Source organism: Lampetra planeri, chromosome 5 (assembly GCF_965212315.1).
Source record: "Lampetra planeri chromosome 5, kcLamPlan1.2.h2, whole genome shotgun sequence".
In the NCBI taxonomy this organism is placed as follows: Eukaryota; Metazoa; Chordata; class Hyperoartia; order Petromyzontiformes; family Petromyzontidae; genus Lampetra; species Lampetra planeri.
The window spans coordinates 3,799,460-3,823,983 of NC_136111.1; positions in this window are offsets into that span (position 1 = coordinate 3,799,460).

Here is a 24,524-nt window from a genome sequence, read left to right on the forward strand (position 1 = left end):
CCGAGTGCGAGAAGTGGCAGGTCCATCACAATCGGAGTTGCCACCCCCGCTCCCCCAGGCTACGCAAGCGTGGGGGCAGCAAAGTCCCTGAGTGGCGAGGGCGACTTTCATCATCGGGCACTGATGCGGCACTACGGGGGCGTTTGAAGGGTTACGAAACAAAGATGATGATGATGTATTAAGCACAGTTATTTGCTCTTTGTGCAACAAAGTCGGGTCTCTGTTGGCAGCCCTTCGTCCGGTGTGGAAATTCCACATTCCCGTGGCAGATGCTCGTTTCGTACCGCTGGATAATAATTGTTGAAGTCACGCAAATTGGGGATGATTGGGGTGAGCAGATCCCAGAATGGGATTTGTACTTTAGACCTCACGCTCTTGGGTCATATTCTTCAGTCACTGTGGTGGAAATTCCACATTCCTATGGTGGAGGTGTCTCAACAGGATGGCCACTTGATTCCCATTTTCAGGCCTAGGTCATTCCCCAACTGGATAAACGTCTTCCCACTCTGTGAGAGCCATGGTTGTTGTTTGACCATACTTCTCCACGCTGGTCAGTGCGAGTTGGTGGAAGGGGCACAGCATCGGCTCTGATATCACTCACCACATCCTTACCCCTGGCAGAGCCATGGCCGGGAATCAAACTCGGGTCGCCGGGTTCATAGCGCAGTGAGTTTACCAATGCGCCACCACTTTGCCCATTCGCAGCGCATAACCGATGCTATTTTATACAGAAACGTGGTCAATTGGATGAGAGGTAAATCATATCCATCGAGTATACAATTGGACCATACAAGGCAGGCTGATCCACGTTTAAAATCTGCCTGGTGTCCATGATCAATCCTTTTCTGGTTTGGACCCACCACTCGAGAACGGAGCTAAGCAAAGATTCACGTACAGGACATTTCGAGTCGCAGCAGGCACTGTGTGTCAAAACTTATATCGCATCGCACGCAGCCGACCGTGCCAATCAGCGTAACATCTCACGGAGATAACCCTCCAGCCCGCCCCCTCCCGCCCTCCAACCGCTGCTGATCGTCCACCGCAAGTAGCCAACGTGGTCAGAGCAATAGCAGTTTATCTTTTAAGGGGCCATCCATTTAGTACGTACGCATGGAGGGGGAGGAGGGGTTAACCCAAATGCGTACGCTTGCGTATGGGGGGGGGTCTACTGACAATGTGCGTACGCATAGGAAACGGGGGGGGGGGTTGCGTCAGGCGTATGTACGCAGGTCGGGGGGGGGGGGTGTAAAAGTCCGCGTGCGTACAGGGAGGGGGGGGGGGTCAAGTTTTGACAGATTTTTGCGTGCGGACTAAATGGATGGCCCCTAACCGCTGCTTGGTGTCACGCCGTCGTGAGTCGATGTCACTCCGCTCGTTCACTCCACTCGCTAGAAGTCAAACCGGGACTTAGACGCGTTCGGGGGCGGGGGGCGGGGGAGGGGGGCGGGGCCGGGGGGGGCGGGGCGGGGGGGCCGAGCGCCAACCGCTTCCCGTCTCGAGTGCACTCAGGAGCGCTAAAGGCAATCGGCCGCGTCGCCTTTTCCTCCCGTGACCCACACGCAGCCGCTCATTCCTGGACTCGCCGGGTCAAACCGGGACGGGAGAACACCGCCTGCAGGGCTGTAAGGATTAGCGGTGGCGACGGGGAGGGGAGCGAGTGGGCTGGGAGGAAAAAAAATAATACGCCGCTGGATTTTTAGATCCATCGGGCCGTGGCATGTATGTTTGTTGTTGCTAAATTTCGTTTGCACCCTACGTAGCCACCCGCAATTTGTCGGAATTACGGGGGGAAAGACAACAACGGAAGCTGTGTGTGTGTGCGTGGGTGTGTGCGTGCATGAGGGCGAAGGGGTGCTCTGGCCAGCTCGGGTCTGGCTCGGGTCTAGCTCGGGTCTAGCACGCTTGTGGGCTTGCTCGCGGACATTGTAAGCGAACTTACCGCGCCCGCCCGAGGACGACGATAACAGCGCCCGTAACTACACAGCTGATGTGCACTGCAGTTCAGGTGCCGTAAAAGGTGTCGGGGGGGCGGGGGCCGTCTTCAAGTGGCTGGACGAAATGCAAAGCGAGAGTTGTGGACGAGAGATGCAGCGCGCGATGAAGCGCCGGCCCCCCGCGGCAGCCTCATCTATGTGCACTGGCGATATCGAGCCGAATTAGACGGTAGCCAAAAATCGGTTCCCATCATATCGTTACTCACCCCGTGTGTGTGTGGTGTAACTGTGTGTGTGTCAATGTGTGTGTGTGTCAATGTGTGTGTGTGTCAATGTGTGTGTGTCAATGTGTGTGTGTGTGTGGTGTAACTGTGTGTGGTGTAACTGTGTGTGTGTGTCAATGTGTGTGTGTCAATGTGTGTGTGTGTGGTGTAACTGTGTGTGGTGTAACTGTGTGTGTGTGTCAATGTGTGTGTGTCAATGTGTGTGTGGTGTAACTGTGTGTGGTGTAACTGTGTGTGTGTGTCAATGTGAGTGTGGGGGGGGGGGGTGTAAGAGTGGGAGTGGTGGCGTAATGGTTAGCGCGCTGCGCTATGAACCCGGCAACCCGGGTTCGATTCCCGCTCACGGCCAACACCGGTGACGATTATCTGAACCGGTCCTGGGTCTCCCCTATGTCGACTCAGCCTTAAATGAGCAACTGGTACGGTGTGTAAACATCGTCACTGGGGAAACAAAGGCGGCCGGGCGTGTTGTTGGCCACCCACCCCCTTCATGTGCCGTGCCGGCCTTCATAGGTGCTCGCTAACAGCACTTGCCCCAACAGTCTGTGCAGGCTAAACGGGGGATCTTTGTTCTTAGTTTTTTTTTTGGGGGGGGGGGAGGTGTAAAGAGTGTTTGATTAACATTGACCGTGCCGCGTTTGTATTCGCCCTCTCTGGAACGAGGTGACGGGCCGCGCGGTTGTTACAGCCCCCGAGTCGTTACCGCGGTGGCGAAAAAAAACCACGAAACAAAAATCCCGCACAGAGCCGGGGTTCTGCACGGATAGGGCCCAGTTTGTGCCATACCGCGGGGTGGGGGTGGGGGGGGTGCTCCAGCGCAGCCCAACTCCACCGGCCCTGCCTTGCGGCAACGAACTCGGCAGCACTCGCAGATTGAAGCTTCCAAAAATCTGTCGGAGCGCGTTATATCCAGAAAGAGTCAACTACATAATGCGCTACTGTACGAATCCTGGCATTCGAGCCGCCAACGGGGAGAGACAGATGGCTTTTCCGCACTGCACACACCACGCAAACAAAGACCCCCCCCCCACACACACACACCACCGTGTAGCCTAAACAAACTGTAGCGGCAAGTGCTGTTTGCGAGCAGCACCTATGAAGGCCGGCACTGCACACGAGGGGGTGGGAGGTCAAAACCACGCCCGGCCGCCTTTGCCTCCCTCGTGGCGATGTTTACACACCTCACCAGCTACTCATTTGAGGCCAAGTCGACCTAGGGGAGGCCCAAGGCCGGTTCAGATAATCGTTACTGGGTGTTGGCCGTGAGCGGTAAATCGAACTCGGGTCCCCAGGTTTCGCAACGCGCTAACCGCTACATTACCGCTCCCCACACCCACTCACAGAAACACACACACACACATCCACACACGCACGCGCGCGCGACTGGGCTTGCCCCAATTCCGTTGCAGCCTTTGCACTCAGTGGCTTTGACAAGAGCTCCCAGATCGATGAGACGTGTCACTGGCACGCGAACACCGCCGCGCGCTCCGTAAGGCGCTCGGTGGTGGGATTGCGAGTCGAGTGAAGGAAGGGTCGCGTCAAGTCGGAGGCAAAGCGTCTCCCTGATCAAACAAGCCCGGGGTTGTGTTCGTCTCCATTAGCGGTTGCTCGAGCCGCTGGGAGGAAATTGCATCGCAATTCGTGTGGCGAGGGGGGAGAGGGACATCTTATTTAAAGGACGACTAATAATATTGGCGTCTCACGAGGTTGGACTTATTTCATCAACGCTGGGAGGGATGATGTGTTGAGTCAGATTCTGAATAGGAGGGGGAGGTGGGGGGGGTGATGCGGCACTCCGTGTGAGTTCCGAATGGTTTTGTTCTGATCGCGCAACGGGAATAGAATTGTGTGCCATGGAAAGGAACACACGTCCGTGTTTTACGTGTTTCATACACTGGGCTTGCGTGCGATATATCCAGCCACGCGCACAGTAATAATGGTGCCTATGCTTTTAGTTTGTGTTCATGAATGTGGTGCTTGTTCCTCTGGTCCCTGCGTTCACAGGGCATTTGTCTGCGAATGCATTCAAGCAAAAAATGCCCTCCAGAGTCCACACTTCAGCGTGGCCCGATACCAGATGCAGAATGCTGAATTATTGACTTGAAATAAATATATTTTTTTATACTGGATGCGGAGATGAGATGCAAATAATAATTGTAATAAAAATCTAATTTACCGAGTGCGGTATTAAAACGGGTCTAGCTGGAAGCCTCTGAATATTAAGAGGGGGAGGCGTGGTGGTGGGGGGGGGAGACAGCAAACAAACAAGTGCTATATTTAGTATTCGTACAATAGATTTACGAATAATATACAGTTCGTACAAAGTATACAGAAAATCCAACCGGTTAAATTGCTTTTGAAAACACGTTTAATGGGTCTATTGACGCAAATAAAATAAACAAATGAAAGAATAAGGCTGCCGATCATTGATGGTAGCAGCCCTGATACAGTGGAACGAATTCCACGTTCCCGTGGCAGGAACCAGGGCCATCCGTAGGATGCCCACGGTTGACATTCTAAGTAATTAAGGATCACGCAAGGCTGGCCTTTGTGACTTTAGCCGGACATGACAGGCTTCCCTTCCACTCTTTATTACACTTTTCCCCCCTATTTTATCCACTTACAAAAAAAATATTACAATTAACCGATGATGACATTTCCCTTGGCCGTCATCTCCACACCGGGACAAATCACCCTTCCTCATCACCCGACGCGGTCAGATTTCATCAACCCCAAATACACGCGACGCTGCTGTTCGAATCGAAGTCACGGTGTCTGCCCGTATTCTATGGTTCTTTCGGTAAAGTCACGTAGATAGAAAAATAAAATAATTAAAAGAAAGTGAATAAAACGTAATAAAAATATCACGACGTTTCGATCGCAACACAAGGTGTCACCGACGGCCCCTTGCTCCTACGGCGCTGTGGTGGAAATTCTGCATTTCTATGGCAGAGGCACGTCCGTCCGTCCCTGGCATGAAACGCGTCTCCACATATCGAGCGAGGGAACGCGGGGAATTGCGACGCAGCTCTGACGGAGCAGATGTGCTTAATCAGAACGAGGCGCCGATGCGGCGAATGTCACTGACTGAAATTAATTACTCGGGGCAGGATTGCGAGTCATTTCAGGTCATTATGGAGCTGTCTGTGAGCAACGCGGAGATGCTCGTTTCCTTGTTAGGACAACATCGAAGGGAGAATCCCATAAAAGTGAGGACCAGCTCGCGGATGCCTGACGTCTCGCGCGTCCCTTGAGCTTTCAAACAAACACAGCGCGACCATATCAACAGGAAAAAATGCAGCAAAATGAGAATTTAACACAACGGTTGAGCCCAGTGTATTCACTGCGTGGTTGTTTTCCCTTTCAATACCCTTTGCTTTAGAATGGGCTTTTAGCACCATCATCATTATTATCCGTGATCTTTCAGGTGCGCTTCTGCAGCCATCTGTAGCCTAATGTTTTAAATGACGTAGATTGAAAACTCATTTCTTCATAACTGCTTTTTGTGTTTGCCTTGTTGTCCTTCCCCTGCGCCTCCTATTTGCACGGTTGGCTACGTACGGAGCGAAATAAGTTCAACATACTCGTTGGTTCTTTCGGTAAAGTCACGTAGGTAGAAACAAAATATGTTTTTATTTTATTTTATTTCTACCTACGTGACTTTACCGAAAGAACCAAAGAGTATGGATTCCTGCAGTCACGAAAGCTTTAAATCAAGAAGTTCAACATACACACATACGTCTGTCCACTGCTGCAGCAAGGTCTCTCCAAGCCGCGACCACTCGACTCCACGCCTCCATATCGCTCCTGCACACGACAGCCCATCTTCCCCATCTTCCACCTTCACGTTGGACATCATCCTGGGCGTGCTCATCACCTGTGGGCTGCCACTCTGTACTTAGTCTCGACCTCGGGCGACTCGTGTCCTCCCGAAGGCCACTTGCTTTTCTCAGCCATCGAGACGATGTCTCTAACGTGTGTTATACGTTGTCCGATCCAGGTGTTCCTCTTCCTGTGTCTCAGTGCAAATTCGAAAACGTTGCATCGCACCACGCTTCTTGATGCCACGTGTCATGCTTTTGTTCATGAAACCCGAAATTTGTTCCACTGCCTTGGTCATACGGATCAGAGGAACGCGGGGCTCCTACTGATGTCAAAATACAAGACCAAGGTAAATGTGTGCACTCTCATAGCAGCACGGTATTGGCCGTGGACAATGATCTGTGTATTCTTCTTGGTTCTTTCGGTAAAGTCACGTAGAAGGGAAATAATAAAATAATGCAAATATTAAACAATCAAAATTCTCACGACGTTTCGACTGCAACACAAGCAATCATCATCAGATGTGAAATCCACAGCAAGACTTTTTTTAAAAAAGAATATAAATCCCTGCAGTCACGAAAGCTTTAAATCAAAATGATCTGTGTCTTTAGTGAAAGCAAAGTGTCTCTCCCCGAAATTACCACCATGGGGTGAGGTGCTCATCTCAGATCGGCCGCTCGGAGTCGCCAGTGGTGGACATTCCACATTCCGAGAAGTCGACGCGAGCCACTTCGGTGCATTTCTTCGTAAAACAGCCGCGCTGCGAATATCACTCCTTTTCAAGGTGATGGAAATCGGGCTCGGTTTTGGCCTCACCCGGCGAATTGGTCGATAGCGTTTACACCCTTAGGTCGTGTGTCATCCTGCATCGTCAAGTGTGTGTCCGCCTGATGGAACCTGAGACTATCGGATCTTGTACTTTAAGTTGTGTTGTCGTGTTGTTGTGTTGTCGTGTTGTTGTGTTGTCGTGTGCACTCTCGGGCACTCGTTCGTGACATTTACTCGTTTCTCGTGGTATTATTATTATTTACCGTTGTAAATTATATGTTTTTGTTGTTGTTTGGTTTTTAAAGATAGGACACCGATTTCTCGCGGTCGTGGTCAAAACAGCCTTTGTCAATTCGCTTCTGGATGTATGGCCGCACATTTTTTGCGTTCGGTCATGGGGGTTGATTTGACCCGGACTTTACCGTGCTGATCGGAAGCGGGTTCAGTGAAGGGGGTGAGGCACAGGTGCAGCACAGAGACCGCTCGCCACGGATGTTAAAACTGTGGCTGGGTGTCAAATGCCAGCCGCCAGTTTCACCAAATAAAAGCGTCGCTACTCAACGCCCCCCACCATCGTCTTCATTCTTCATTTAAAAAGAATGTGTAAACAACTTTGTGACAAGTCAGCAGCACGTGTCCAAATGAATGACTGTCCCCTGCCATGGAAATGTGGAATTTGTACCACGAGCTGAGAAACACGAGGGAGACAAAATACCTTTAAACTGTTTCAATAGTATTCTTGTTATAACGCGAACTGATGTCAACACACTAAATTTGTTAAGGTCTGAATTTTTTTGACCTCCGACCCCGCAGGTATTTTTTTTTGGTATCAGTGTCAAAATATTGAAGTTGATGCCGACGATTTAAACTGAATTAAACATTCTCAATGTTCACGATATAATACGCACAGACACACACACAAATGCATGACGGTGTTTTACTCTGAGCATTAAAACGCGGCAAATGTCTTCCAGCATAGACGTGAGTCACCCTCGACCGCACAGCGAACGAGCCCCTTGAATAATGCATACGATGTCACCAACTTTTTGATGGATTTTTAGTTTTTGTTGTTAAACTTTTACTTAATAACAATCATGCAACGACAACATTTGCTGAAATTGCAAGTCTTAGGAGGTGATCAGCGCCTTGAAAAACGGCGGTGGAGTCCAGCGTTGTGTTTTAAGCGAAATTGCACTTTTGTCGATTACGGTGAGATTGTTGTTAGCAAGCACCTATTAAGAATTCAGACGTTGCAACAAAAAACTAAACTGTAAACTATTATTTTAGTTCACCAAGTAAGGCCCACTGTGCCGCATAGCTCTCGTTTTAGAAGCGACCGCAGCACGGGAGCAGACAAAGACGGCAGGGTGTCCATGATTGCTGGCCCATGCCCCGTTTGGGGCACTGCCGTGGCGAGATGTCATCTCCCTCGCCTGGTCTACAGGAGGTCGTGGCTTCGCTCCTGACCCTGACGCCGGTATAGTTGGAGTTTGCACGTTTTCCCCGTGGTTGGGTGGATTTTTCTCCTGATCTTCCGGATTTTCCCCTACACATTTAGAATAAAAATGCATTTAAGAGTATTTGGTTGCATTAAATTTACACGTGATAAGCCGCTTCGTTGAGTTTATCATTTATGACCAGGTCGCTTTTGAAACAGAGCTATACAGCTCAGTGGGCCTTACCTGGTAAAATATATGTTTTACTTAGTTCAGTTTAAACGTTGCCTATTATCTATTTTATTCTTTTAGGCCACAGTGTTATTGACGAACGTATTGATTTTTATTTTATTTTAATGTGCAGGTGAGTATTGTTGGCTTGTGTTCATGTATATATTTTTCTTATATATACTGGCGAGGCCTTGGCCCCTCTGCCACCATACCCTGCCCCCCTAATTTCCCTCCACCCCCCCCCCCCCTTAAAAAGCCAGCCACTTCTGACCAAGAGCACATTTGTGAATGTTTGCTCCATCCTGCAGGTGCACAGACAGCCAGGCAGGCAGGCACCGATGCACATTTCATGAACTACCTTATGAATCATACACGGTATACGGATGCGTCTGACATCCCTAATGGGAAGTCAAATCTGCAGCACAAACCCATGGAACCCGCAATTGCTGCATTTATTTCATTGCACGGACGGCCTGGGACATGGCCAAGGAGCCCTCTCTGGTGTTGGTCTATTTACTTATTTACTTGCCCAATTATGCATTCATTTATTTATTTGCTCGCGCGACCCGGTCACGTGGCCCGGTGGCCAGAGCGATCGCTTGCCTCGCAGTCGGTAGGGCGCGGGTTCAAATCCTGGCCAGGAGGTCGACTTCGCCGATCATTTATTCCTGGAGGTTGGGGGTGAGGGGGGTTAAAGTGAACACCTCCTTTGTAGGAAGTCATCAATGGGCAGCCACGAAATAGATTTGTCCCCGCCATGGGAATGTGGATTTTCCACCGCCAGCCACTAACACTGCCCCCAGTGCTCGTTTGGACTGGTCCAGGGTCCACTCAGGCAATCATCTCTCTGGGGGTTGATTAAACGAGTATCGATTAGGTCGGTAGTTAACAGTGATTGCACCGTGGACTCCTTTCGCAGCGTACGTAGCCAACCGTGCTCAACGGCGGTTGACTTGCCTCTTCCATGGAAATGTGGAATTTCCATCCGCTGGCTCGGAGGGGCCAATTGAGATGAGAGCCAACAAAGATCTCGCTCGAGTAGGTCGGCAATTTCGAGACGATTCCCTGTGCTGTCTCTCTTCATCTCAATCTCTCCGCTCCATTCCCCCCCCCAACCTCTATCTCTATTCACCCTCTCTCTCTCTGTTTTGATGTTTCAACTTTTTTTTAAATAAAGCAAGACAAGCGAAACGCTCTAAGCAGAAGGCGCCCATAGACACAAGCCATGAAGAAGGCTGAATGCTGTCTCTGGTGTAGACCAATCAGTTTCAAAGACAATGCGTCATCTATTATAATCAGAGGCACGCTTGTTTGCATGTCCACCACAAGTACGTGTGGTTAATGCAGCACTTGATTCCTTGCGAAAAAAAAAGAGTTTCTATTTGGTGTTTGAACATCTTAACACCTCCTCCTGTTTTATTTCCAGAAAGGGTAAAACCTGTTCTTAATTTTCACTACTTTGACAGTGGGCAAAAGAAAGGGCCCCATGGCACAGGTCTTCCATTCAGCCTCAGACTCCTGGGGGCAAGCGCTGTTAGCGAGCAGCTATTTAGGGCCGGCGTGACACGTGACAGGTTGATGTGGCCCGCACATAACCACTGGCGGGGCCAGTGGGGGGGAGCACATGCCCCCCCAATGATCCGATCAAAATACTTAAATTCGATCGGATCATTTGGGTTTATTAGTAATACATCGGCATTTTGCGACCCCCCACTGGCACTGTGTAGCATATTATTACGTGCCAGGGACTCTATGAGATGACAGGACAATAGTCTGAGTCCATAATTGGCAATAAGTAACGACAAAGCAGTTATAAGTGACTCACAGAATTGTGCGCAGTTGCATAGACAGTCCACGACTTGCCTAAAGGCAAACGCCTTCAGCGAGCGCGATGCCGATCACACAGCGCGGTTCGAATTCGACCCTCGATCGATGGCTGCCCCATCGCCGCACACGCGTTGAATAAAAAGCAAGGGACAAGTCCTTACTTACTAACAACTCCTCTATCAGTTTTCATTGCTGGAGGGGTTGCCCCCCCCGACCTGAAAATCCTGGCTCCGCCATTGCGCACAACCACGCCTGTCCGTCTTTGTATCCCTCGTGAATAGGCACGGGAACGAAGCATCAACGTATCAATTGAACCGCATTCTAATGCTCATAATAAACGTATCAAAATGCACATTGCAATTGGCATTTTTTGCGATGAATGCAAATATACGTGGATACACTGTTTGCGAATAATTAGCACGAGGCTAAGACTGAGCATTACTGTACAAACGAGACAGACGAAAAACAAAAGATAATGCAAACGAGAGGATAAAATGCGACCCATTGTGGAATAAAATGTCGAGCCCGGATTATGGCAATGCCTTACTCGCGATGACATTTTCCACGACGCACAAGGTACGCGACTTATTTGAGGCCTAGTTGACTTCGTAGACGCCTAGAACAGTTTTAGGTACTCACAACTCTATATTCGCAGTGGGCAGGAATCGAACTCGGATCACCAGACTCGCAGTTCGGGCGATCTCCCACGGCCACAAAGACAACGATTTAGCCTAAACAGACTGTTGGGGCAAGTGCTGTTAGCGAACAGCACCTATGAAGGCCAGCATTGGATACGAAGGGGTAGGTGGCAAGCACCACACCACACCAGGTAGTCATTTAAGGCTGAGTCGACCTAGGGGAGGCCCAGGACCGGTTCAGACAGTCGGTCACTTGGTGTTGGCGGTGAGCGGGAATCGAACTAGGGTTCGTTGCGCGGCGCGCTAACCCACTACACTACCCCTCCCCCACAAATATAGGGTATATATATATGTACACACACACACACTCACGTTTGTTACACTCAACATCTTGCAGATGCATTCCTGTGCGCGTTAAATAATGCATCGCCTTCTGGGAATCTGCGCCCAAAAGTGTAGCCTTCACATTGAGCGCATTTTTACAATTGACCTAAATGCCACATTGCAACGTGAAGCCCTCTGCCCATCTCCGTTATTGTCAATTATTCACCGTCTATTTATTTCACCCAAGGCTGCCAATGCTGCCAATTAGGACGCTAAAGTGCGCCGACGGTGAGCGAATCACGAGCAATGGAAGGCAACAAATTGTAACGAAGCGCGTCCTGGACACGTCTCTCTAATCGTGCACAATGTGCGCGGCATACTCAAACTTTAATATCGCGACATTTAATTCTGAGAGAATATTAAAGCGACCGCCGCGCTTGATGCAGACTGCTCTTTATTGCAGGACGATATGCATGCAGTTTAGGGAGCCTCAAAACACAACTTTGATTGGAATTATTTTCAACATCAGCAGTAGCCGTGGTCAATCCGCTGCTGGATGACGGCCTCCCCTAAACCGCCATCATCTCTATACTCGTTGGTTCTTTCGGTCGAGTCACGTAGGTATAAAATAAAATAAACGTCGTGATTTATTTTATTTTAAACGTCGTGATTTATTTTATTTTAAACCTACGTGACTTTACCGAAAGAACCAAAGAGTGTGGATTCCTGCAGTCACGAAAGCTTCAAATCAAGATCGCTATCATCTCCTATGATCCAGCGATGGAACAGTCCACTCAGCACCCGCAACACGCGCTGATTTAATCGCTCCATCTCCTCGGCTGCCACTCCCGTTATTGGTCTTGACCATCCGCAATGATCCCCTTCCAGCAAAGTGGTCCGCCTAAAGCCCACTTACTTTTATGAACAGTTTGAATGATGTCTTTAACCGGACTGTGCTCTCCAACTCACCCGTTCCTTTTTCCTGTTTCTCACTGTAATTGCGAACGTGGATTTCCCCCCCCCCCCCACACATTCTCATGTGGCCACTTTTCATTTTTGTAATGAATAAATAAATAGCTCACGACCGTATTTACAAAACCGTATATCACAGGGCGTATTAAGCCACCAATGTGTTTGTATTCAGTGTAATCCACTTTAATCTAATGGTCCCCTTTGCGAGGCGAACTTTTGCCGTCTCAGCGGATTCACACGTTACTCGGCAATCCAGGAGAGCCTCGCTAAGTTGTAGGAATCTTATTCAGGACGGACCTGCCGCTACATTGGGTTTTATTCTGCGATTTTTTTTTCAGCCGATTAAATGACGAGTGTTTAGTACACGCGTTGGAGGAAACCGGAGCACCCGATGATTAGCACGTTTGGCTACGTACGGTACGAAAGAAGTTCAACAAACATACATACAAAACCCATGCGCGCGATAGGGAAACACTCTATCCCCGTACAGATGGAAAGAGGTGACGATTTAGTCAACTTGCTGTACTGCCTCATCCTGGCGAACCAGGGTATGGCACTTCTTTGACACTCACGGGAAAAAGGGAGTTTCAAAAGCGCGTGGTGTGTGATACGCTGCGCTTCGAACCCGGCAATCCGAGTTCGACTCCCGCTCACGGTCAACACCAGTGACGATTATCTCAACTGGTCCTGGGCCTCCCCTAGGTCGACTCAGCCTCAAATGAGTACCTGGTGCGGCGTGTAAACATCGCCACTGGGGAGACAAAGGCGGTCGGGCGTGGTGCTGGCCACCCACCCCCTCGTGTACCGTTCCGGCCTTCATAGGTGCTCGCTAACAGCACTTGCCCCTACAGTCTGTTAAGGCTACACGGGGGATCTTTGTCATCCACCAACCGTCGATGCTGCCTCCACAGTGCTGGATTAGAGGTCACGTGCAGTGCAGCCACCACTGGCTACCTGCGCGGTTACAGGTGTGGGGTTTCACACACCCACACGGGAAAGGCGCGTGTCCCAGAATGATAAGTGTCGGCCAAAATGCAAGCCAAGCGCTGGAGTTAATGAGGAAAAGTGAAGCCGCTGCTTGCCCTCGGTTTGGAAGCGCAAATGGCTTTATTGTGATCTTTCGTTATCTTCATGCGTTAATACACAAATGTATTCATGTATTAATTCAAGGTCTTAAGGCTAAACAAACAATTTTTGTTGTCCCATGATGCTCTGACCTTTGTTCCGGCTGGCTGCAATGAAGTAACCATTTAATTGCAAACCATATCTTAAAACGTTAGAAAATGTCGACGCATTCCAAAAAAAACAGTTAGTTTTTGCTGTTGCTGTAAATTATTTGGAGTAGCTGTCCGTATGCGTGTTCGGGCTTGTTACTGCGGGTTGTGTTCGGCACGGTGTCCGACGTTTCGCCCCACGTCCCGGGGAGCCTCTTCCGTTTCCCCACCGTCGCCGAGTGGAGCGCCGGACGGAGTGTCGAACACAGGCGGGCACTCTGGAGGCGCTCCGATTGGTCGGTGCCTTTTGACCTGCGGACGTTTGCTGATATGTTCGCTCCATTGCCGTGTGATCAGAAGCTCTCTTCACCGTCACTCACTCACTCACACAGATAGATCGTGCAGGTCAACAGCCGAGAGATAGACACACTTAATGCTGAGCCAGCTAGCGGGCCGGTTCACGGTTTGATTCCTGCAGTTTCTCAGTCATGTAATGCTGCTTCCCACCCCCACCCCATAAATCACCGTTAAGTGTTGGCCATTGTATCCATGTGTCGTGGCCGGTTCAATTTGTAGTGAGTGGGTTAGAACTGTCGTAACTATGACGTTACCGCACAAAGACAAAGACACCCCCCCCGTATAGCCTCAACAGAATGTTGGGGCAAGTTATTTTAGCGAGCACCTATGAAGGCCGGCACGGCACACGAGGCGGTGGGTGGTCTGCACCACGCCCGACCGTCTTTGTCTCCCCAGTGGCGATCTTTATACATGGCACCAGGTACTAATTTGAGGCCGAGTCGACCTAGGGGAGGGCCCGGAACCGCTTCAGATAATCGTCACTGCCTTTGTTGGCCGTGAGCGTTAATCGAACTCGGGTCGCCAGGTTCGCAGGCACACAAACACACGAACACATACAGGGACTCCTCTACTTACGAACATTCGACTTACGGACTTTCAGAGATACGAACAAACCTGTCCGTGCGTCCAGTTGCCTGTTCGGACCGAGAGTCGTAAGTTCAACCGCCGCGCAATAGATGGCGGTGGTGGTATCTACATCTGCAGAACGCGAAGAACCGGTGGCATCTACGTATACCGGAGATTATACAACTATTACAGCTAATCCCCGTGTTTAGTGTACACGCCGTACACCATGTTTGGAATCGACAGGAGTTGCGAACATATCGACTTACGAACAGACCTCCGGAACCTAACTCGTTCGTAAGTAGAGGAGTCCCTGTACCACATAGCGCACACAAGCGCACGTGTCGTACGTACATCCTGACTCGCTCCCAAAGCTCATTCGAGCGCAGTCGTTGACGTTGGACACAGGACAGGCGCGAATCTCTCCAGGCACAGACATCGCATTAATATAATGATAATCATGCCCTCATTGCACATCTCCGTAGCTAACACAATTCTCAATTAAGAAGCGCGTCAACCCCTTACTGAGCATGACAGTGCAGAGCGCAGCACTGTGCGCAATGCCCTTTTAGCCGTGGCCGGGTGCTAGGTTCATATTGCTTGGCAGCTGCCTCGCGTACCGCGGGGGTGGTGGTAACCGTGGCATCACAATGGGTACCGTGGGGGTGGTGGTAACTGCAGCATCATAATGGGGTTGCTTGGAGTGGGGGTAACGATAGTATCACAATAAGAGGCTATAACATCAAATTGTCAATAACCTACAGGCCTTTGTTAAGCCACTCCTGGATGAAAGCATCCCCATTCTGTGTTGTCAGTCGTGGTCGTTGCTGGACAGTTCTTCACCAGCTTGGTGAATCTGGGGAGGACGGCGGTGGCTGGGCGGGGGGTGAGATGGGGGGGGGGGGAGTCAGGATTGGTTCAAGGTGTCACTGGCCACCGATGTTGGCCATGGCTAGGAATTGAACTCGGGTCGCCGGGTTCGTAGCGCAGTGCGCTAACCCACTGTGCATTCCCTTAAACCGCGGATTGACAATGAACGGCAAACCAAAAAAAAAATAACTTGTTCCCCAAATTGTTTTGTTTTGTTTGCTTGCAACAAAAAATATATAATCATGATGGGTGCTCCTGGCAGTACCTTGTGTCAGAGTGTGTGAAATGCGAGTCACGGCACTCCCACGTGTGACATGACGCAGCCTGCGTCGGTGCTCGCCGTCGACAATTGCAACGACTGTTGGCCGGGGCTGTGTGTGAATCTGTGTATTGTCTGTGTAATGTGTGTCGGTCTTTGTGTGTTCGCGGCTGCATGCAGAGCGTCGAGTGGCTAAAAACGTAGCGAAGTGGCACAGCGGGGAGCACAGGTGGTGGCATCTGTCAGTCGCTTCAGGTAACCCATAACACCACCGAGTATAACCCATGACTTCCTGCCAGAGAGCCTTTGACATTTTCACGCGGCGTCAAAGCGCATCGAGCCTGGCACGAGCGCGTGTTTGTATGCACACGTACAATCGTCACGGTGCCCCCCCCCCCCGTATTCCTTGCATATTGAGCGATATTTATTCGGAAGCTACTGCATTCGCCTCTGTTGTGAGCACAAGTGCATGAAACACAGCATTCCATTTGCTCTGTATAGACCAAGGAAAGTGCTGTTTGTAAGCGCCTATTTGTACCCGCAGCGACTCACAGGTGGGCCGGCGTATTCATTTGAAGGTCTTATTCAAGAAATTGCCCGACCCAGCTGGATATTAAAACGCTACCCCCCCCCCCCCCCAAAAAAAGAAATAAAAAAGAGCAATGTTCAAAAAGAAAGTTAAAGCCAAACATAAATGCCAAGTCCGTTCAAATTTGAGACAAACTCACGGCAGCTTGCGTAACGCAAGCACGTACGCCAGCAACGTCTTCGAGGTGGAGGAGCGGTGGGTGGCGCAAGTTGGTCAGCGCACTGGCGCTATGAACCAACCCAGCAACACCCGAGTTGAATTCCCAGCACACGGCTGACATCAGTGGCGAGCGATCATCTCGTGCCGGTCCGGATCCGATCCGGGGCACCCCCACCCCACCCCCCACCAACCACCTTCACCGACCGTGCAGTGACCGACACATGGCGCAGGGAGACCTTCATCCACCAGTGAATTATTTACAAACGTCTCAACAACAACAACAAAACCCCACTCATTCACCCGCTCACGATGAGCTCCGCCCAAGCCCCCCCCCCCACCCCGTATCCCTGAGCGCTGTGCCAGCATCGAGACGACCCAACGGCATCTTCCCCCACGTGACCTCCCCCCCACGGCGACCCCTGCCAGGCTGCATCAAGACGTGCGTGTGGGGAGCGGCAGTGTAGCGGTTAGCGCTGCTGCGCTACGGACCTGGCCACGACACGAGTTCGATTCCCGCTCACGGTCACCGACACCGGGTGACGATTATCTGGACCGGTCCTGGGCCCGCTTGCCCGAGGTCGACTCAGCAGCAAATGAGCACCCTGGTGTAGCGGTGTGTAGTAAACATCGCCACTCGGGAGACAAAGGCGGCCGGGCGTGGTGCTGGACACCCATGCCCTCGTGTGCGCTACTGGCCTTCATAGGTGTTACTCTCGCTAACAGCACTTGCCCCTACAGCCTGTTGAGGCTATACGGTGGATCTTTGTCTTTGCAGCTTTGTTCCCTCTCTGTGCCCCCACTCGCCATGCTGCCTGCCCCCAGCCTCGCTCTCGCCCCCCCCCCCGCCTCTTGCTCCACCCCAGTGCAACGCGTAAAGCGATCATCTCCACTGACCTGCTTCTGTTCCGCCCTTAAAACCACCCACACCTCTTCTCCCCTCGCCCATCCTGCTGCTGCTGCTGGTGATGATGATACTCCCAAACCTCCCCAGCTACGACCAGGCAATCCCCATCCCCTGTCACTACCCCAACCCCTGTCACTACCCCAACCCCTATCACTACCCCAACCCCTCCTTAACCACTCCCACCTGTCCTCTCGTCACCATAACTAAACTACCGCTTTGAATTAAAAACAAACCCCCACTCCTTACCTCCCCTGCCATCGTCTCGTGTGCAATTGCATCATTGTTGTCAAGAGCCTTTGGCACCAGGCGCCATGTGAACACATCGGATCTCGCGCGAGAGGAGCATTCTGCAGGGCGCGCTGCTCGACCCGGAGACCGGACGCGTGGCGAGGAGAGTGAATGTCTGGACGTGGTGTGCCGGGCGCGGGGATGCCTGGGGCATCGAGCACCGAGCCGCTCAACGCACGGCAGCGAAACCATCCGGCCTCGACGAACCTTGGGTGGAGGAGGAAGGGCGTGCAACACCGCCCCCACCCCCCCCCGAGCGAATCTTTTCGACGGATTTTGCCCCGATTTGGTCAGATCTCACACGCGTCACTCTGGACAGCGATCTGGATGGGCAGCCGCCGCCACACACGTGCGTGGTGTGCGCGTGCGTTGAGCTTCTTCTGCACCGGAGGTGCGGATTACAGGTGGCATGCGTTCCCCCGCACCTCAGATTGGCACGGTTGGCTGCGTACGGCGCGAACGAAGTTCAACATATCTACAGTTACATACGTTATAGGCGGCGGTGATGCGAGTGCAATGCAGCAAAATCCATTGTTGTACTCTACCTCTATGCTACCGCTTCTCTCGGAAGCCACGCGCACTTTGCGACCCCGCTACCCGCTGTACCGTATCGCACAGTCACGAGGCGGGTCACGGTACCAATAGAACCAAATATAAGTTTTATTTTTTCCGGTGAGAACTGAAAGAGAGGCGGCGGATACTCATCTCAATTGCAAGAGTGACCTCGGGCGCTCGAGTCTGCCAGCAGAGGGCAATGAGCGATGTGCATATACAGTCCTCGACTTACGACCAGCCGACTAACGAACACTCACACTTGCGAACCAGCTTCCGTGAAAGATTTCTTGTTGTTTTTTAACATTGACTTCAAACGCGAACTCTCGCTCGCAAATTGAACCGAGACACTATTTTGAGTCAGCCTCGTGCTGGGAGTGAGTGATTGTGTGTGTGTATGTGCGGGCATTTAAATACACAGACGATTACTGTGTTGCGATTTACGAAACGTTCGACTTACGAACGGGTCTCAAGAACGAATTGTGTTCGTAAGTCGATGACTGACCGCGCACGGTACAGTTTGAAGTGAGCGATTTACGGCGTCATTTTTAGAATTGGGCAAATTTGGAGCCGAACGCCGGCGCACACACGGGGTCATGTTACGTCTCGCGTAATCGTGCCAGGGAGGTCTTTAAACATCCGCCGTGAAGCAGACGGCGAACGCGTTTTACTACGATCAATCGCACCCGCGGAAAAAAAACAAGGGGCGGCCACCGGCTTTGCAGCAACGAGCGGTGAACGCGCGAACTACCAGCTGGGCCGCCGCGGAGCGGAGCGACTGGCAGATGCACCGCTGTTCACGGTGCCAACTTGCTGTGCCACCCGGCGGTTTCCTCGCTGGTTGCGAACGTCACTCTTCTGCCGCCCCCCCCACTCCCCCGCTTGCTGGAAGGCGACTGCCGCCGACTACCCAGTAAGCGTCTCTCACTTGCCTGATTCACTTAAGCCGACCTCGACACCGCTGGTACCAGCCATTGGTAAGCCCGCTCAGCTGTAGGTCATTCTGCACCAAATCAGCTCATCTCTTCCCCACCCCCCTCTAGCCCATGCCCATTTAGTTAAATCTACACTTGGACATGTCTGCACCTAAGTGCTGCACGACTCAAACATTCAATTGAGATCCACAGGAAGAGTAATTCTACGTGCATTTCAGATAAAACAAAACACACACACACACATACACACGCCGCAGGAATTCCTAATCCGCGTTCACGCCATTCAATTATTTGCGACCACACAGAGATCAGTGTTTTCCCATTCTCTGCAGGAACCCATCGTAGCTCACTGCTCCAGACTCTCATTTTTGTAATTCCAGCCGCTTCCCCGCGGTGATCTTTTTTGGCGTTTTGTTCCTGCCCACAGTCCCCGCCGTGGGGCTGTGAAACGGGCCCCTGCGGTAGCAGCGCCTTCGCGCGCTCGTTCACAGAGGTTCGCGGTTCGGATCCAGTGGCCGCGCCTGGTCAACACACCGCGGGTTTAATTCACCGCAGGAAAATGCCCACGCACCGCCTGTGCTTCACAGTGGACGTAAAAGACCCCGTGACGTGATTCGAGTAGGCCATCGCGTGCCGGCGTCGTGACCCCGAATTTTTTTCAAAAATTGATCAATTCCACCGTGAATGATCGAAACTGGATTATACGCAGCAGCAGCAGCAGCAATCATCGCCACCATCCACTGTGAAAACTTGGCAGGACCATCCTGAACAAGAGTTGTAAGACCTCGCGGATAAACAAGCATACAAATAATGTGTGTTGGCCAGCCCATATAAGTGATCACAATTTGCGGTTCTGTTTTCCATGGTGCAACATAATATAATTCCTCTTTTTAGTTTATCCTCATGGTAGATACTCGTAGATTCCAATCTCCTTCATTCACACGCTACCTATAAATATGAGGTCTATATAACACGCAGGCTTTCGCGACCAATATCATCCATAATGCAGGTGTTTTGGGTTATATATTTAAGCGATCTAACCCAAAAAAACCTGTATTATGGATGAGGTCTATATCAAGCGGTTAGCTCCTGTGTGGCGTGATATATTTTGCCAAGGACATATGAATTAAGTTATTTCATAGGTCGTCGATAATTGAGGGCATCCATAATAGCCGCCCACGTGTTAAATTGAGGGTATATGAAAGCATCACCCAAGTTTAAGTGTGAATGTAATTCTACAACAATTGCTATTTTTAAAATAAATCTGTAATTGTGGAATGCTTTGATGTTGTCTGCCGGCCGAGTCGCCTTGGGAAAAAAAAAGCGTCTTAGCTTAACGGCCTTTTACTCAGTGGCACATCAACTTCTGACGTCAATTTAATAAAATATGTTGGTCCAAAATCGAACACGTATAAATAATCAAACACGGCAACCAATCTCTTGCCGTGCTATGTAGAACTTCTTTCGCACCGCACGTAGCCCCCCCAACCGTGCTAATCGGAGGTGTGATCTCGAATGGGGCTGACATTGAATTGCGAGCTGCGGAAAAGTCACGTGGGTTTTTTTTTGCGGTGGGGTGGGCAGAGGGGGGAGGGTTTACAACTCACGATTGGTGGAGAGTCGGCCACGTGCAACGCCACGCATTGGTGGCTCACGTGGCAACGATTATCCAGGGGACACGTGGATCATCACGGTAATAATCGCCACAAAATAGTCCTACCCACTACTGCCAATAATTATAACTAATTGAGGAAAAGGTAGACGAGAGAGATTTTTTTAAAATATATTTAAGGAGCTATCCGTCTCTGTCATCAAATTTATATTTCACTGAGCGCCTTCACGCTTACCAAACGACGGCACAGAATGGATTGATTTCGATGGCACAGGGTCGTGCGACGAGGTTTGAGGAACGAGTGAGAGCAGCGATAGAGTGGTTGCTTCGGGGATCACGAAAGGGCGACAGGGGAGGGACGGGAAGGAGTGGAGGGGGCGAGCGGAGGGAACAGAATGGGCACTAGAGCGGAGGTGAGGCTTTAAGATAGGAACGGAAGGAGGTTAAATAATAATGTTTACGATTCAGTGTCAACGCCGAAGGTTCCACATGAGTCAAACTCAAGCGACGATCCTCAGAGTGGCTGGAAAACGTTCCCCAGTCATCTCGACAGCTTCCTCTTTGTTTGCCTAATTTTTTATTTGTTTAGTTACTGACCAACAGCTGAACGAGCTCGTAACGGCGGAATTTAAATGTAGGTGATGAGCGAGCAAAGATGGGGGGTGGGGGGGCGTCAGGATCTGTAAGGTGGCACCGTGCACACAGGGTTTGGTGGTACTTGTTGTTTATGTCGTTTATTGTGAAATTTCGGTCACAGTTCCTATGATCACTGTTACATTGCGTTTAGGCTTTATTTTGGTGATTTCGAAAACGTTTATTTTATTTAGCCATGTTTGTTTGTTGTAGTACGGAGTTAGAATGATGGCTTTAATCTAAGTTGTCTTGTGGTTGTTGTTGTTTGACTTACATCCCACTGGGATTTTTGCACAGCGTTGGTATACGGTGCTTTTTTTCTGTAAGACGTTTTTTCCTGGATTTTTCTGTTTGCGCATAGTCACTTTGAGATGTTTTTTGTTCATGTTTTGGTTTTTTGTTTGTTGCGAATGGCTCACAGGGCTATACCAAATGAATGAAACTGAAACTAAAACACGCGACAAGGAGCCGAGCAGCAAACGCAAAACAAACCACACTCCCGTAGCCGCAGTGATGCTCGGTGCGCGTGTGCTGTGCGTGTGGCGGGGAGGAGAGCGGTGGTGCAGTGGTCAGCGCGCCGCTTACAGCACTTGCTCGCCAACACAGCACTTGCCCCAGCAGTCCGTTGATGCTATGACGGGGATCTTTGTCTTCGTGCATTTGCGAGCATTGTCACTTTTTCAAAGTTCACTTTTCAGTGCTCAGCAAAGGCGGCTATCGCAAGTGACACGTGTGTCATTTGCCATCACATCACTCCGGCTCCCCGTAGCCTCCCTGGAGTCAGCCCAAGCCGATCTCCCTACCCCCCGTAACCCACGCGCACGGCCGCTCTCCCACGTCTCCCCACCTCCGCACTCGTTTGTTTGAGTCTCAAGTCCAAGCAACGCACCATGGACACCGCCAAAACGCCAACCCGGCGTTCATCTTTCACGGCCGACATCTCTACGTCACTCCGCAACAACAACAACAACCACAAAAACGTAAACACGGCACGCAGCAATCCCCCCCCACCCCCCAGCTTTTGTGCGGAACCCGTAAGCTTTACAACAAAGATTCCCCGTATAGCCTTAACAGACTGTAGGGGACAAGTCAGCGAGTAGCACCTGGCCTGGGTGGCCAGCACCACGCCCGGCCGCCTTTGTCTCCCCAGTGGCGACATTTTCACACCGCACCAGGTACTCGTTTGAGGCTAAGTCGACCTAGGGGGAGGCCCAGGACCGGTTAAGATAATCATCACTGGGTGTTGGCCGTGAGCGGGAATCGAACTCGGATCGCCGGGTTCGAAGCGCAGCGTATCGCTAACTGCCTCGCCACCGCTCCCCACAAACTTTAGAACGCACACACTCGCACGCACACACATCTGAGGGTTCATCAACAATGACCCGCGAAGGGCTCCCTGTATCTCACCACTGTCAACAACAATTTCCTTTATCAATCAATATCCCACCCACTGCTGGAGGAAGTCCAACAATAACCGCGTCGGTCACGTGGGGTGGAGTGTGACCTTACAACAACACGGTCGGTGAAGGAGGGACTGCCCCCCCCTCCCCACCCAGATAGGGGGCCGTCCATAAATGACGTCACGCGATTTTGGACGATTTTTGACCCCCCCGCCCCTCGTCACACGGCGTCACAAAAAGTCAGACCCCCCCCTCAAATATGACGTCACAAAGCTCTGCCCCCCCCCCCAAATTTTTTTCAAAACATGCTTCAAATCGCTTTAAGCTATTGTCATTGTAGTGCGTATTTAATGTGGCGCTGCACTCTGATGTTGTAGGAGAAAACATTTATTAAAAAGTCTATTTAATGAAGTCGAACGTGTTGTTTATATTTATTTAAAGTTGCGCATTTTTATGTGACGTCACATTTCTCAACCCCCCCCCCCCCCCTCGTCACACATATTTATGGACGGCCCCTAGCACGTGACCAGCTGGACGAGAATGATGTGCCATGAAGAAGGGGCATCGCCTGCAACGTCGCCCGATTATATATATAGAAATGTACGTGTTCATTTTGCGGCCACGGCGTTATTGACGAATCTGTTGAGGTTGTTTGCTGTCGTCGTTGCTAATTGATGCTTGCGCACCCACCGCCAACGCCGCATCGCCAACCAATTTGGACTCGGATGGGCTCCTTTGAGACAAGATATTGACAGACCGGTTCACTGATGGGGGGTCTTTAGAGAACACCCTGGCACGCCATCGTCGCTGGCAAACTGAAGCGCACTTCACTGTAGAAAGAATATAATCTGCGCTCTGAAACGGTCAAATTAAACGGACACGACAGAAATTACATTGACTCCTTCAAGTCAAGCACGATCCAATGGCATCTGGTGGTAGTGCCTCTTTCTGCCGGCAGGCCCGGGGCCAGTGTTGTCAATTCCACGTTCCTATGGCACGGAGCAGTATCTCGGTGATGGTCCCGCAGAGCGGTGCTAATTTCATCTGCTGCGGACGAGTGATGGACGTGTGTCTACTAACCCCTGACCGGGATTTGAACTCGCAACCCTTCCGAGTGCAAGTCAAGGAGTCAAAGCGCCACTCGGTAGGTGTTAAGATGCTCAAACAACCGACGAAACAAACAAAAACAACACCCGATACAAGGCACAGTCAGTCTGCGTAAGCACACTCAATCGTGGTAAAATAAAATGCTTTGATATAATGTAGACATTCTGTCCTTGAAACTGATTGATCTGCACCAGAGACAGCCTCTCTGAACTGGCATTGTCTCGCCAGAGCTGGAGACCAAAGGCCCCCAAAGATGAGCAGTATGAGGACAAAGCAAACTCCAAAGCGAAAATGGTGAAAGGGTCCCATCGCAATTATTGCTAACACGTGTTAGTCGCCGTGTTAGTTTCAGAATAGTGCAACCACCACCACAACCACAACCACCATCGCCGCCACCACCACCACCACCACAACATTATATATGCATAAAACACCATTACAGCTCCCTTTTGCAATTGCAACATTTGTCAGCGGTGGTGGCCGTGTGTTGACAGCCACGATACGAACGGGACAAATCGCCTGATAGGTTTCGTTACGACACGGCGCGGTCCCAGGTCTAATAGAACCATCTAACAGGAGCAAAAACCCTATTACTGAGCAATCTTTGCTTAAGCAAAGAGTCGAATTTTTTTCCCCTCCCCGTCTCGAAATATTAACTTTATTTATTTGCCGCAATCAGCATACCCGTCATGGGCAGCCCAGCCAAATACCACGCATGCCAATCAACGTCAATGCAAATTATATCACGTCGCCTAGTTTATCCTGCAGGGCACTACCACTGCGACGCTTTGTTCCTGCATATAAAATACAATAAAGCACCGCATATAAACCTAAGTCTCTATTTC